This window comes from Lactuca sativa, chromosome 7 (assembly GCF_002870075.4).
Source record: "Lactuca sativa cultivar Salinas chromosome 7, Lsat_Salinas_v11, whole genome shotgun sequence".
Taxonomy (NCBI): domain Eukaryota; kingdom Viridiplantae; phylum Streptophyta; class Magnoliopsida; order Asterales; family Asteraceae; genus Lactuca; species Lactuca sativa.
In genome coordinates, this window is record NC_056629.2 from 158,542,867 (window position 1) to 158,556,674 (window position 13,808).

The 13,808-nt window shown below is 41.1% G+C and overlaps 1 pseudogene; it reads right to left on the reverse strand.

Moving 5' to 3' along the window:
* Positions 1-4,442: 4,442 nt before the first annotated feature.
* On the reverse strand, positions 4,443-6,021 carry LOC111895611 (glycine dehydrogenase (decarboxylating) A, mitochondrial-like; annotated as a pseudogene).
* Positions 6,022-13,808: the final 7,787 nt, after the last annotated feature.

Below are 13,808 nucleotides of genomic sequence, written 5' to 3' on the forward strand. Positions count from 1 at the left end.
TCGATTTCATTTCCCGCCTAAAAGGCGTGTTTCACTTAAAAATTATAAAGCGAAAAATTTACATGACGCACGTTTTATGAAAGGCGCCCTCCGCATTTTAATTTTTTTTTCTTTTCTGACACTAATTGTAGGGCACGCATAAATGCGTGTCCTCTATCCTTAAAATTTTGGAAAAAGGACATTAGTTTGTAGGGCACGCACAAATGCGTGTCCTCTATCACTGTGTGTCATTGTTTGCACGTCATTAAAGGACTGTTTTCTGGTAGTGAGTGTGAAAGGTAGTATTGGGATTGTACTACTGGAAGCACATGATCCATACTCGAATTAATGAAATTCGTGAGGATTCTAAGAAGCCAATAGAGTATTTATCTGTGGGGTTCTGTAGTGTGGGTAAAGTGTGATCGATTAGTGATGACATTTTAGTTGTGTGATAACAGTTTGCTTTTGTTAATAGTATGTCGGTGCTCGGGCGGGAAGTAGAGCCCTTCGATGTTGATATAGATGACATAGGGTTATGAGATAGGATTAACACTGAGGTTTCATAGATTTTATTGGAAGAATTATCTAGTATGGTTGGTCGGATCACTGACAGGATGATTGTCAAATTCGGGGAGCGAGCTACAGCTCTTCGAGCTATCGAAGAGACTGTTGAGACTGCTAGAGAATGAGAGAGAGAGAGAGAGAGATCTTGATGTGGGAGCGTGTCAAGGAAAGAGGAAGCAAGCACATGATCTGACAATTTTATTGATGGGCGAAGAGTTCGATGTTGCAAACTTGAGTACTGGAGGCCAGAGGGACCATTTCATTCATATTAGGGATGGAGGAACCCATGAGCATATGCACTTTAAGTTCAAATGAGACACGTGTGGACGGAAAGGACATGTTTGCCAAGATTGCACCATGGATGTAGAATTATGTCATCATTTTCATCATCCTGGTCACATTACGAAAAATTGTCCACATTTGATGACCGAAGTAGCTTAGACTCCATCATTCACGGTTTTCCTGGAAGCAGAGTCAGGACCTCAAGACCTCGCATGTATGTATCGTATTCGAGCCCTTCATACTCTTATTGTATATGTTTATGATCATATGATTGTGTATGTAAGACGTTATGATCAGATTACTTAAGTCTCCGCCTAAGAATCAGAGTTTTGTTAAAAATTTCTTGGGTATTATTATTATTAAAGGGATTTTCATATGCCATTTTGCATGCCAAGAGTGGTGTTTAGAGGGTATGGGATATGTTGGTTTGAGTTTTCGTTGGTTGGCAATGCCATTTAGTGGTAGTTCAACCCTAGGTGGGGGAGAGCTGGATATTCTAATTGGAGGATCATTGATCTTTTTGAGTTATGGTTTCAGAAGAATAGGTGATAGGGATTTGCGATGCGGGTATACGTAACTTTGATTCAGGATTTGGTCAACATGTGGTTTGCAGAGCAAGTTGTCATCAAGTGTAACACCCATAATCAGAAAGACCAAGAAAGGAAAGGAAAACCCTAAGTCAAGGGGGTCAACTCGTCGAGTCCAGGGTGGAACTCGATGAGTCCGAGCGGGATCCGGGTCGAAGAGTAAGTGACCGACTCGATGATTCGGCAAGAGGACTCGGCGAGTCCGGTGTGAAGAGGAAAAACCTAAATCTGGGACTTTGTGCACTATATAAACATCTCATTCTCTCCCCTAGGGTTCTCTATAGCCTCTCTTATCCAGAACACGAAACCCTAAGCCTCCATTTTAGCACATTCAAGCTTTCTTGCCATTTTTGGGTGATTTGAAGGAAGAAGGAAGAAGGGAACCTTTGGTGATTCAAGGATTGGCTTTAGATCCGGAATTAGTGGGGCTTTTCAGAGTATTTGGAGATAAGAAGTCATTACCTTCACTCTTTTGCTTAAAGTCACTACAAGAAAAAACAACCTTTTACAACGCTCATTGCGCGTCGTAAAAGGCTCAGACGACACGCAAATGCGCGTCAAGGAAGGCCCTGTCATAAAGAGAGACGACGCGCTTTTGCGCGTTGTCTATAGACGACGCGCATTTATGACACTCATTTACAACGCGCAATTACGACGCACGTTTACGACACGCAATGCGTATCAAGGAAGGCCCTGTCATAAAGGAAGACGACGTGCATTCGCGTGTCGTGACCTTACGACGCGCGTGTTAATGACACGCAATGCGTATCAAGAAAGCCCCTGTCAAGAAAGGCCATGTCATAAATTAAGATGACATACATTTTTGCGTGTCGTAAATTTAAATGTTTAAAATAAAATTATATATTTATTAATTTTTAAATTAAATTTGCATTTAATTTCTCATAATAGAAATAAAATACCATATACAAAAAATACAATCCATTGCATAATATAAAATAAAATTTCATACTCAAAAAATAAAATAAATTGCACAAATTATAATGTCATACAAAGAATCATTCAAATGTTAAACAAAAATAATACATTGCTAACATGGGTTATACATTCCTATAAAACTAACAAATAATCATACAACTCTGTTTCTTACTGGAAAGGAATGCCAAACATGATTACAAGTCTCCCTTAATCTTGATTACTCACTTGCTTAAGTAGAATGTTGTTGTTGAGAAGGTTACCTAGCAACAGAGAAAAACACAACACCTCTCCCACAATCACAACATCATTTACAGAAAAAGGGTTGTCAATTACTTTCATTCAATCAAAAAAATATTAAATAAAAGGGTGAAAAAATAACTTACTTTTGATAAGTTGATCTCCCTTAGAGCAAACACAGCTAAAGCATTGAACAAGACCCTGTTTCAAAATTTTGTAAATACACAAATCATGATACCTGATACTGGAATACACACTTTGAGACATGAATTAATACGAGTAGATTAACCTGGATACATAGGAATTAAAGATGGAAGGTGCCAGAACTCCGGGGGCATTGGGTTGGTTCCTTCCCACTCGTACACACTAAGCCAGAACTCCACTTAATCCAGCACCAAAATAAGCCTGCATTCAGAAAGCTGCAGGGGTGAGTCACAATTCAAGAATCTGTTAAAATTTGAGGACTAACAAGTTCAACCAAAACAATATTAGAAAACAATGTTAAATGTGAGTCATAACAATTTAATAATTATCAAGGTGCTGGAATACTTGAAATCTAGATTATTTACCTTTTGATTGTAAATCTAAAGATTCCTCATGCACAGATTATGTTCTTGTCAACTCTTGCACAGTGGTAAATTTCAATTTAGCTGGTTTGTCTGTTCTTTTCACCTGATCTTTTCATCTCTAGGCATCCTATCTATTTGTTCGTTGCAGACTAGTGAGCTTCCATCATTATGTTCTTGAAATCTTGATTGTTAAACTTCTAATTTTGAATCTGAGCTTTTTATTACAATGTTACTATTGTAGCACTTACTTAATGCACACATATTTACTATGATTAGGTTCTTGTCAACTCATACATGATGTTAAATTGCAACTGAGATATCCATTAAATCCACGTAAAATGACTATTTCGCCCACATTTTTGTATTTTTACTAATTCTTTTGTACATTAACTCACAACAATGAACTTTGAATCAAATGATCCAGACTTCCATTTTACTTCTCATGAACTGTATCGTATTTCTTATCAGGAATCAAGTTTATTGATGTTAAATCAACTCTCTTAACATTTCTTTCTTATCTTGTAGTTTTTACTAGTTTGCTTTATAACATTAATGGTAAAGTAAGACTGTTATCTCCTGACATTGATGATAAAATAAACTTCTTAATTCCAGGTTCAAGTATTCCAGCACTTTGCTTTATAACATTAAATGGTAAAGTAAGAAATAACCTTTATGTTGTTCGAGGAAAACAATATTTGCCTCCATCCGAGATTTGTCATGCAACTGACTACAAAAGAGAAAACCCAGAATTTATTTCACAATACATAAAAAATAAAAAGATTTAACGCACTAAAACGTAATTAAAAAATCCATTTAACAACCTGATAGTAGGTCGCTCTGCTTCAAGGACACCGGAAATCAGTTTTTCACCACCAGTGACAGGAGCTAGCCTTGATGCCATTTTATGGAAGAATCTTATCTGTAAAAAGAATAATATATGATTTTTTATTGAGAAATAAAAAAAAATTATAAAAAATACAACGATCAGATTAATTAATTTGCTTGTTGGGATACCAAGCATCGGTGAGAGTCCAGGTTTCCAGCATCCAATCGGTGTAGTTGCTTTAGGGCCTGATGACACACAAAAGTTAGTTAAGTTATTATCCAAATCTAATAAAATAAACTAGTTCTTTTTTTTAAATTTCCATACATATTTTTATTTGAAATAAGATTACCTGTAATGGTAAAGTAAGACTAGTGTCAATATTAAACTTATTAATGTTGTTAGGAACTGAAAGTTTTAAAAGAGTGTTTGATTCAATCATTCAATAGCTAAAAATTGTATTTCTTAAGCAGTAGCTTCAGCTTTCTCTTTATACTCATGTGGTGGCTGAAGGGTTCCGATCACCATACACATTGTCCACACGGCCTGTCACAAATAATTAACCCAACCATAGTTAATCAATCTTTAACCACATCAATCAACATTTCAGGATTCAAAAAAAAACTTTTTAATTATTCAGATTAAATTTTATCCATGAGAGAGAGATGAACATGTAGTAGGCCAGAACTTAGCTGCACGAAGCCATGGTGCAGGGTAAGTTGCATATTCTCTGGAGTATGGTTTTGTCCACTTATCAGCCATGAGTAGTTGTGGTGGATGAGGTGCTCCCTACAATTTTTTTAATTTCCATCATTATCCCTAATATAACTCTTGAACAAATAATACAAAACAGTCAGAACTTAGTTATTGTTATAATTACCATGATGACATTGTTGTTGATGTCCACTGTTCCTTTCTCAATTTCTGCTATTTCTTGTCTAATGGAGATCAAATCATCACAAAACCTGTCCAACTCAGCCTACAACTCAAAAATTCCACATGTTATGTTATATAAAATGAAAGGAAAGGAAAAAACATTATAACTTTTAAAGAAACTTTACTCTCTTTTTTTTTTTTCAAAAAATACCTTTCTTTCACTTTCAGTGGGTTCAATCATTAGTGTTCCTGGAATTGAACATGACATAGTTAGACCATAAAACCGGTAATCAATCAGACATTTTGCAACATCTTTTGGCTCTATTCCAGCACTTTTCTGAATATGAATATGATTCAAGTTAGTTGCTATTTCTTTTTGACTTAACAAAAAATATGACTAAATAATATTATAACTTACTTTCAAGGGTCTCAAATCAACGATGAACTCATGGGCAACTGTTCCACTCACACCACGGAAAAGAATGGGATAATGAATCTGCAATGTAATTAATCCCAAAGGAAAAAATTGAGAACTTGATACAATAATTAAAAAAATATTATATATTTGTTCTTAATGAATAGGGAAAGAAAGAAATTGAGACCTCAAGACGTTTTGCCATATAGTTTGCATTCAAGATAGCTATATTGTATGCATCTGTAAGTCCTTGAGATCCCATCATGGCAATGTGTGTATATGATATAGGCAAGATAAGTGTTGAACCCCAAGGTGCTGCTGAAACCGTGCCAAGTGGCTTACTTTGCTCAGGGGCTGGTATACCTCTAGTGGCAACCTTTAAATCAAGATTTACAAACTAAATTAAATAAACTTAACAACATATTACTCTAATTACACATAAACATCAAACTAAAAAAATTATTGTTTTGTCTTACCACAGGGTGTGAAGGCAAGTAGGGTGCCAAGTGTTTCTTCACACCAATGGGGCCCATTTCGGGCCCACCACCACCATGTGGAATGCAAAATGTCTTGTGAAGGTTTAGATGACAAACATCAACCCCAATCCACCATGGACTTGTTAATCCAACCTGTAAAAAATAAAAACCAAATAATTTTTATATGATGTTTCAATTTTGTTAGCTCCATTAAAACAACACAAGAAGTGTAATGTTTATGTACCTGTGCATTCATATTCTCCAACAGCTCAAACATTTGGTTGCAAAGAGAAAGAGTCAAATCCGGTTATGGTACACACAATGTCCCCCAAATTCTTGAACACTTCCTGCAAGATATTTTTCTATGTTGCTCTCAGGTTACAAAAAAAAAAGTCAACAGAAATATAATTTGGAATTGTAAGTCAAAATTAGAAAGATTTAATTACCTGATACCCCTATGCCTGTTGGGTAGGAGCAAAAGGATGCATATCTGCAAAGGCTGCCATGTTACAGGCATCATCTCTGTAGTTGCATTAAGCTTCATGGTGTAAGATCCCAAAGGAATCATAATGTGGCATAATGACAGATCCTTTGACTGCAGCTTACTAATGTATCTTAGTAGCTCATGCTCCGTATGATAACTAAAATAATTAAATAAATAAAGAAGCAGGAAAAGCCTTTTACATGTTAAAAAAGTGACTAGGTTTTGAAAAAAAGTATCATGCATGTTGAAAATCGAATGAGTCAGATATGGAGTCTCTCTGACAAGTCCGGAAGGGATAACATCCTGAACCTCTGGTGCAAGTGATGTGGCACTGAATGTCACCTAGAATCAAGAATCAGGATTCTTGATTTATATAAAGATTTGTTATATCAAAGAAAGGACAAACTCATGGGTTTTCCTAAGGCAAAAACTTTGAACATCCTGAACCTCCGCCATGAGAACCCACTTCAGCTGCTGCCGTTATTTCACCAACTCCGGCCATTAGACGTAATCATGTGTGCAGATACTTACATTACCAAAGATAGGACCGGAGGCAAGAGCAGATGAACTTGGTTTAGAAAACCAGAAGGGTGATTATGGTTTTCCAGAGAGAGAGAGAGAGAGAATGCACCTCAGGAATGATGCCCTCAGCCATTGCCCAAGCCAATCAGATACGAAATTGAGGGCTTTAAGCACAGTGGGCTGAAAATATCACATATAGCTACAATATAAACAAACGGATCTAGAAGTAAGTAATGTTACTGGTAAGAATAATTAGCCGACAGTCATAAATGATAAATGCATAAAGTTTTTATTTCACTTGAAGAGATTTTCTACTGAGGTGACCTAGATTTGGTTCTTTGTGATCTGAAATATCAGCGATTCAAGAGTGAATTACTTGCTTATTGTTATGATCTATATAGAATTAATTTATGTTTCTCACTCAAAAACTTGATTGTATAGATGAACAAAAACTAAGATGATCTCAAATTGACAAGCGTATAATCGCAGAAACAATTAGAAACAACCAACGAGCAAAATACAGGCAAGCAAACTTCAAATTATTCAGGTAGAAAGCACAAATTGGATATCTAGTTACATTCATTTGCAAATCAAATCAGATTAACTCAAGTATTATAAATCGGATTGATCTAAATCAAATCAACAAGAAGACCAATCTATTCGAAAGAAGTAACGGAGGAGAAAACGACTTACGGATAGGAGACAGAAGGTGGATCCAGGACTTAGAACCCCAATCGCCAACATCGTGAGTGTAAGAAGTCGCAGTCGTCGGCATAGGCGTGTGTGAGCGTAAGGAGTCGCCGACACTGCGAGGATGAAACTTGATTAGTTTTGTGGAGTTCTTCCATAAAAGCCCTAGCTGGTTGATGGAGGCGTTGATTGTTGAGGATGAAGGGCCGGTAGGGTTTCATCGATTTCGAGTATGTTAGTACCATATGGGGGAGGATAAGATAGCTTTAAAGAAGGTCACAAATCTAGAGCAAGGAAGAAGGAAGACATCGTTGCGAATTGATGGTGGTTGTGTCTAGGGTTATATTGAAGGAGGAGGGAGAAAATGGCTCTTTGTACGATTTTATGAGAGATAAGGGAGATTACTTCAAAATTTTAGAATTTTCTAATTTTAGAGGATCCCTCTTTAAAAACGCGCATTTAAATGAAAAAAATATAAAGCGACATTTGTAGACGACGCCCATTTAATTTAGGTTGCCCTCCGTGTTTGTAAATTTTTTTTGTGGGACAATAATTTTAGGGCACGCACAAATGCATGTCTTCTATCCTTCAAATTTTGGAAGGCTGACATTATTTTTAAGAACACATCAAAATGCGTATCGTAAATCAGTGAGTGTCATTGTTCGCGCGTCATTAAAGGGTATTTTTCTTGTAGTGAGTGTTACCTTTGTTATGAGATTTGGGGCTCTTATGGCATGATTAAGAGCCATTTCGAGTTAGAAGTCCAGATCTGAAGTTGCTACTTCAGATCTAGGTGTGTTTCGGCCTAGAGAACCATAAAGTATCAGTCTTGGTGGTGTTGGTGAAGCATGTTTGTCTAGAACCCTAGCCCTAGAGTGTTTTGGGCTTTTAGCTTCTTGGTTTCACATAAAGTTTGCAACTTTACGTGGGGGATAGACTGTAGAAGAGTGGATCTATGGTTTGGAGCCCCTGTATGGCCCGAAAAGCCACTATATGGATTAAGAACTGAAGCTACTCGGCGAGTCACATGGGTGGACTCGGCGAGTTGGATGAAGATAGGCAGGAACTCAACGAGTTGGAAGAACAACTCGGCGAGTCTGTTGAATATTGCTATAGACTCGATGAGTCTGTTCTTGGACTCGACGAGTTGGATCACAAAACCTCAACGTTTTCTGGTTAAGACTCAGATCGATGAGTTGAGTGGTGACTTAGTGAGTTGGACAAGATGGGACTTGGAGATCGTCGAACTCGATGAGTTGACGGGGTGAATCGGCGAGTTGAGGCGTATTATGTGAGTTTCTTAGTATAAGGACTCGACGAGTCAACAGGTTGACTCAGCGAGTAGGGTCAGTCAGGAAGGTTGACTTTGACCAGGACTTTAAATTTGTCAAGAGTGGACTTAGTTGGCTTCTAGAGTTCTGTTTGGATCTACGTGTTATGTATATTGATATTGGTAGCTCGGGGAGTTAGTGGAGCAGCGGTTCAGAGAATTGTCGGTCAGCAGTCAGAGGGCTATCAGCAAGAGTTCCGCAGTGCAGGTGAGTTTTCCTTTGTGTGAATGGGTCTAAGGCCACAATGTCGGCCCATGTAGATATGAGTAGGAAGACCCAGGGGTTAGCCCTAGGCACTGTATGCCTATATGATATTTAGGACCAAGGTCCATTGATAGTGGGCGGGTGCCCAAGGAATGGTTTGCATGATAGAGTATATTTGTTGTCTGTGTGATACTTGTATGTGCCTGGTAGGGAGGTAAGTGTGGGTGAGGTCCCGTATCACACCAATAGCAGAGTGTGGACGGTGTTCCACATCTCATTAGCCGCAGAACAGGGGCGAGGCCCAAGTTAGGGAAAGAGTGAGTGTGGGTTGGGCCCGTATCTCACTATCAGGAGCGTGGACGGGGTTCCATGACTCATCAGTAGCAGGACAAGGGCGAGGCCCATGATAGGCGAGGCCTCAGGACATGATTCATTAGTATATGTTAGCTTATCTGTTGTGATATGTTTATGTGTTAGTATATGTTAGCGGGCGAGGCCCAGTGACAGGCGAGGCCTAAGTGAAACAGATCTGTACCCGAGCAGGGCTCGAAGCCAGTCGGGGCCTGGAGCGGCGGGGCCATTGTAGCGGCGAGGCCCGAGGTAGCGGGCGTGGCCCAGTATATGTTGTATGTGTTTATTCAGGGTATGTGGTAGGTTGGGGAACTCACTAAGCTTCGTGCTTACGGTTTTCAGTTTTGATTTCAGGTACTTCCGGTAGTGCAGGGAAGAGCTCGGGGTGATCGCATGGCACACACCATTGATTAGTCAGCCAGGGATGTTTACTCTGATACTGAAAATATGTTTTGGAAATGATACTCTAAATTCATGTTAGGACTTATGATATGTTTTTATGAATATGGCATTGGTAATGATTTCAAGAAATTTTTTGGGACGTTACAAGTTGGTATCAGAGCCTTGGTTTGAGGGATTCGGACATACTCTCGGGTGTGTCTGAACTCAAACTAAGGGATTGGTCTAAAAGTTTTCAAAGTGAAAAGATAGTTATGTAAAAAGAGTTTTAGAAATGAAACAGTTTTAGTAAAGCAAAAAGAATTCAGAAAGAAAAAAATTTTGATATGAGAAAAGGGTGTGGTGCATGCAATCAGCCGAGCTCAAGTAAGTACCCCAAAATACCCATACAAGTTTATATTATGATTATCAGTTAGTAGAACAGCATGCCAGATTAGGACTAAGGATCTAGGGAGGATGCCTTATATGCCTATTATATGTGCTTTTGAGCTGCATGATAGTACTGGTTAGACAGTAGTAGAATAGCCTGTTTAGGTTATGCCTGAGTTTATGAGCTTATGTCGCATGCTAGTGTAGATTCTTGATATGAGATGATGATTGTTGAGTATGTTATGGTTAGATTTTTCCCTTGTCCGAATGTTGCTTACTTTGTGCATTGTGGGATTATGAGTGATGGAAGTTAGCCATTAGGTGAATACGTCACGTCACATGTGATCAGGGTTGAATAATCTCAGACTGATGGATTTGGCCCTATTGCGCAACTCTTTTCTGAGTCCAACCGTTGTAGGGACGAGTCTTCTACTCGAAGGATTATCTGAGCCTCGTCACATGTGATGGTATTCAGGTGATGGCTAATTGGCATCACAAGGAGGCCTTCAGCAATTGAGGACTGGTTTGAGTTGAGTCAGAGGTTTCCCTAGGGTAAGCCTAGGATGAGATAGTGTTGGAAGTTGTAGTAGTAGAGAAAGGGACCTGGTGGAGTCGAAGCAGTTCTTGAGGAAAGTACGGATAGATGCGGAAGGTAGTATGGGCCTGTACTACTGAAAGCAAAGGATCCGTACTCGATTCGAGAAAGGATGAGATGAGACCGGGAAACTTGTAGTGTGTGCGTATGATCCCTCAACAGTGATGAGTATTCTGATAGTTATTGTGATATGTTTTAGCATGGTGACATTGCATGAGAGACCAGTGGGCGGATCAGGCTCGGGTTCAGGGGCCGAGCAGCTCGAGGATCGGATGAGGGAGTTGATATCAGCTGAGGTTATGCGCAGTATCTTAGATCAGACTCCTGTGATCTTTGGCACGATCAAGGAGGGTATACTGGAGATCTTGGATGAGAGGTTGGGAGCCTTTCGTACCGACATAATGGCTTTTATGGGAGCACGTACTATGACATTCTGAGATTTTAGAGCTTGCGGAGCGCCATATTATCATGGGGCTAGGGACCCCATTGCTAGCAGCAGGTGGTTGGCCAATGTTACCAACGCATTCCGTATGAGCTGGTGTCCCGAGGGGGACAAGGTCAGACTCACCTCATGTCTTCTGAAGGACAGAGCGAGATGTTGAGGGCTGACATCTGGGAGTTCGTGAGCAGCTCCGGCTGTAAGACGCTGGAAGATATGATTTCTCGGGCTAGAGAAAGAGAGATTGATTTGGAGCAGATCCGGAAGAGGAAGCCGGATGAGGTTCAGGTAGCCATAGGTTCGGGAAAAAGGCCCAAGGGGTCAGATTTAAGATCGAGGGATTACCAGAGCCGCGACCGATGCGGGAGGTGCGGCAGGACGCACGAGGGTGCGTGTAGGAATGGTAGTGGTGGAGATTCAGGCTGCTTCAAGTGCGGCCGTACTGGTCATCTTAGCAAGGATTGTACTGCTACCACCACACAGGGATTAGACCTGATATGTTTCCGCTGCAGTCAGCGGGGCCACAAGAAGGCCCAGTGCCCCGGTCTGTTTTCGGCAGGACGAGTGATAGCACGTGCCCCTGCAACTCTGAGGATCACAGATGGCCTTCAGGGCCGAGCAGAGGCGCCTGCGGTAGGAGGCAGGGCTTTTTAGATGACTACCTTGGAGGCACGAGCAACACCGGATGTAGGAGGTACGCGACTGTCATTTTCTGTTTCCTTCATTCATGGTTATATCGTTATGGTTTTGCATCGTTTTTGGTATAAGTATTTTAGAATTGGGCGGCTTGCTTGCAATTTAGTTATATGTCATCTGCATGCCTTGGATAATAAAGTGGTAGTTAGGGGTAGTGCCTTATGGAAGCAGGTTATTTAGGATGCAGTAACTATAGCATGCTTGTATGGAACTCGGTAATAACCCGTTGGATTCAGAAAGGTGATATTGAGTGATGGATCGGTTAGATCCCTAGCTGTGGCAAGCTTGGTTCTTCAGCAGATTGATTGCGGTATAGCAGAAAAGATTTGGAATTCTTCACAAGCATTGAGCAGTGAGGTATAGGCAGGATCAAAGTGGGGGAGAACCCTCCGGGTGCGCAAGGGTATGAGAACGCAGATCCAGGATGAGTACACGACCTCTGAGAAGGAAAAGAAGTAGCATGGTGATTGGTGGATTGAGGAGTTCGGCGTTGGGAGTTTGAGAAACTTCCCAACAGTTAGTTTATGTAATCGAAATGGTTAGTATCTGGTTGGGAATTTGGGTTGGAGGGTCGCCTGTAGGACTCATGAAAGTTGGAATGAGGATTTTGAGAACGGCAGGCATGGTATGCTTTTGTGTTAGTAGTCAGTGGCAGAGACAGCAGGTAGAGCATAGTAGAGCGGCGGGAGAGCCGCAACATTTTTCGTCAGCAGCCAGTGAGTATAGAAAGTGTTGTAAGACTACGGGTAAGCCGTAGCATTCACTAGCAGTCAGTGAGTATGGAAGGTGTTGCAAGACTACGGGTAAGCCGTAGCATTCCCTAGCAGCTTAGTTAGCGGAGTGTGGGCGGAGGCCCGTATCTCCTAGTTAGCGAATTTTGGGCGAGGCCCATATGAGAGTAGCAGTATAGGTGAGACCTGAGGGCAGGGTCACTCAATAGTATAGTTGGGTGAGACCCGTGGGCAAGGCCCGTATGTGAGTAGCTGTATAGGTGAGACCTTAGAGTAGGGTTGCTCGGTAGTGTAGTCGAGTGAGACCCGTGGGCGAGGCCCGTGAGTTTTAGTAGCACAGGTGGGACCTAGTAAGGACCTTAAGGTCGAGTTAGGGGGATTGAGGATCCCAGGACTTGTAGCGCCAGAGTGGCAAAGTAGAGGGGGCAGTATTAGGTAGCCTAAGTTTCCTCGGAAGTCACTGGGAGCGACTAGAAGTTATGTATATTGATATTGGTAGCTCGGGGAGCTAGTGGAGCAGCGGTTCAGAGAATTGTCGGTCAGCAGTCAGAGGGCTATCAGCAAGAGTTCCGCAGTGCAGGTGAGTTTTCCTTTGTGTGAATGGGTCTAAGGCCACAATGTCGGCCCATGTAGATATGAGTAGGAAGACCCAGGGGTTAGCCCTAGGCACTATATGCCTATATGATATTTAGGACCAAGGTCCATTGATAGCGGGCGGGTGCCCAAGGAATGGTTTGCATGATAGAGTATATTTGTTGTCTGTGTGATACTTGTATGTGCCTGGTAGGGAGGTGAGTGTGGGTGAGGTCCCGTATCACACCAATAGCAGAGTGTGGACGGTGTTCCACATCTCATTAGCCGCAGAACAGGGGTGAGGCCCAAGTTAGGGAAAGAGTGGGTGTGGGCTGGGACCATATCTCACTATCAGTAGGAGCATGGACAGGGTTCCATGACTCATTAGTAGCAGGACAAGGGCGAGGCCCAAAATAGGCAAGGTCTTAGGATAGGATTCATTAGTATATGTTAGCTTATGTGTTATGATATGTTTATGTGTTAGTATATGTAGCTGGCGAGGCCCAGTGATAGGCGAGGCCTAAGTGAAATAGATCTGTACCCGAGCGGGGCTCGAAGCCAGGCGGGGCCGTTGTAGTGGGCGAGGCCCGAGGTAACGGGCGAGGCCCGAAATAGCGGGCGTGGCCTAGTATATGTTGTATGTGTTTATGCAGGGTATGTGGTAGGTTGGGGAACTCACT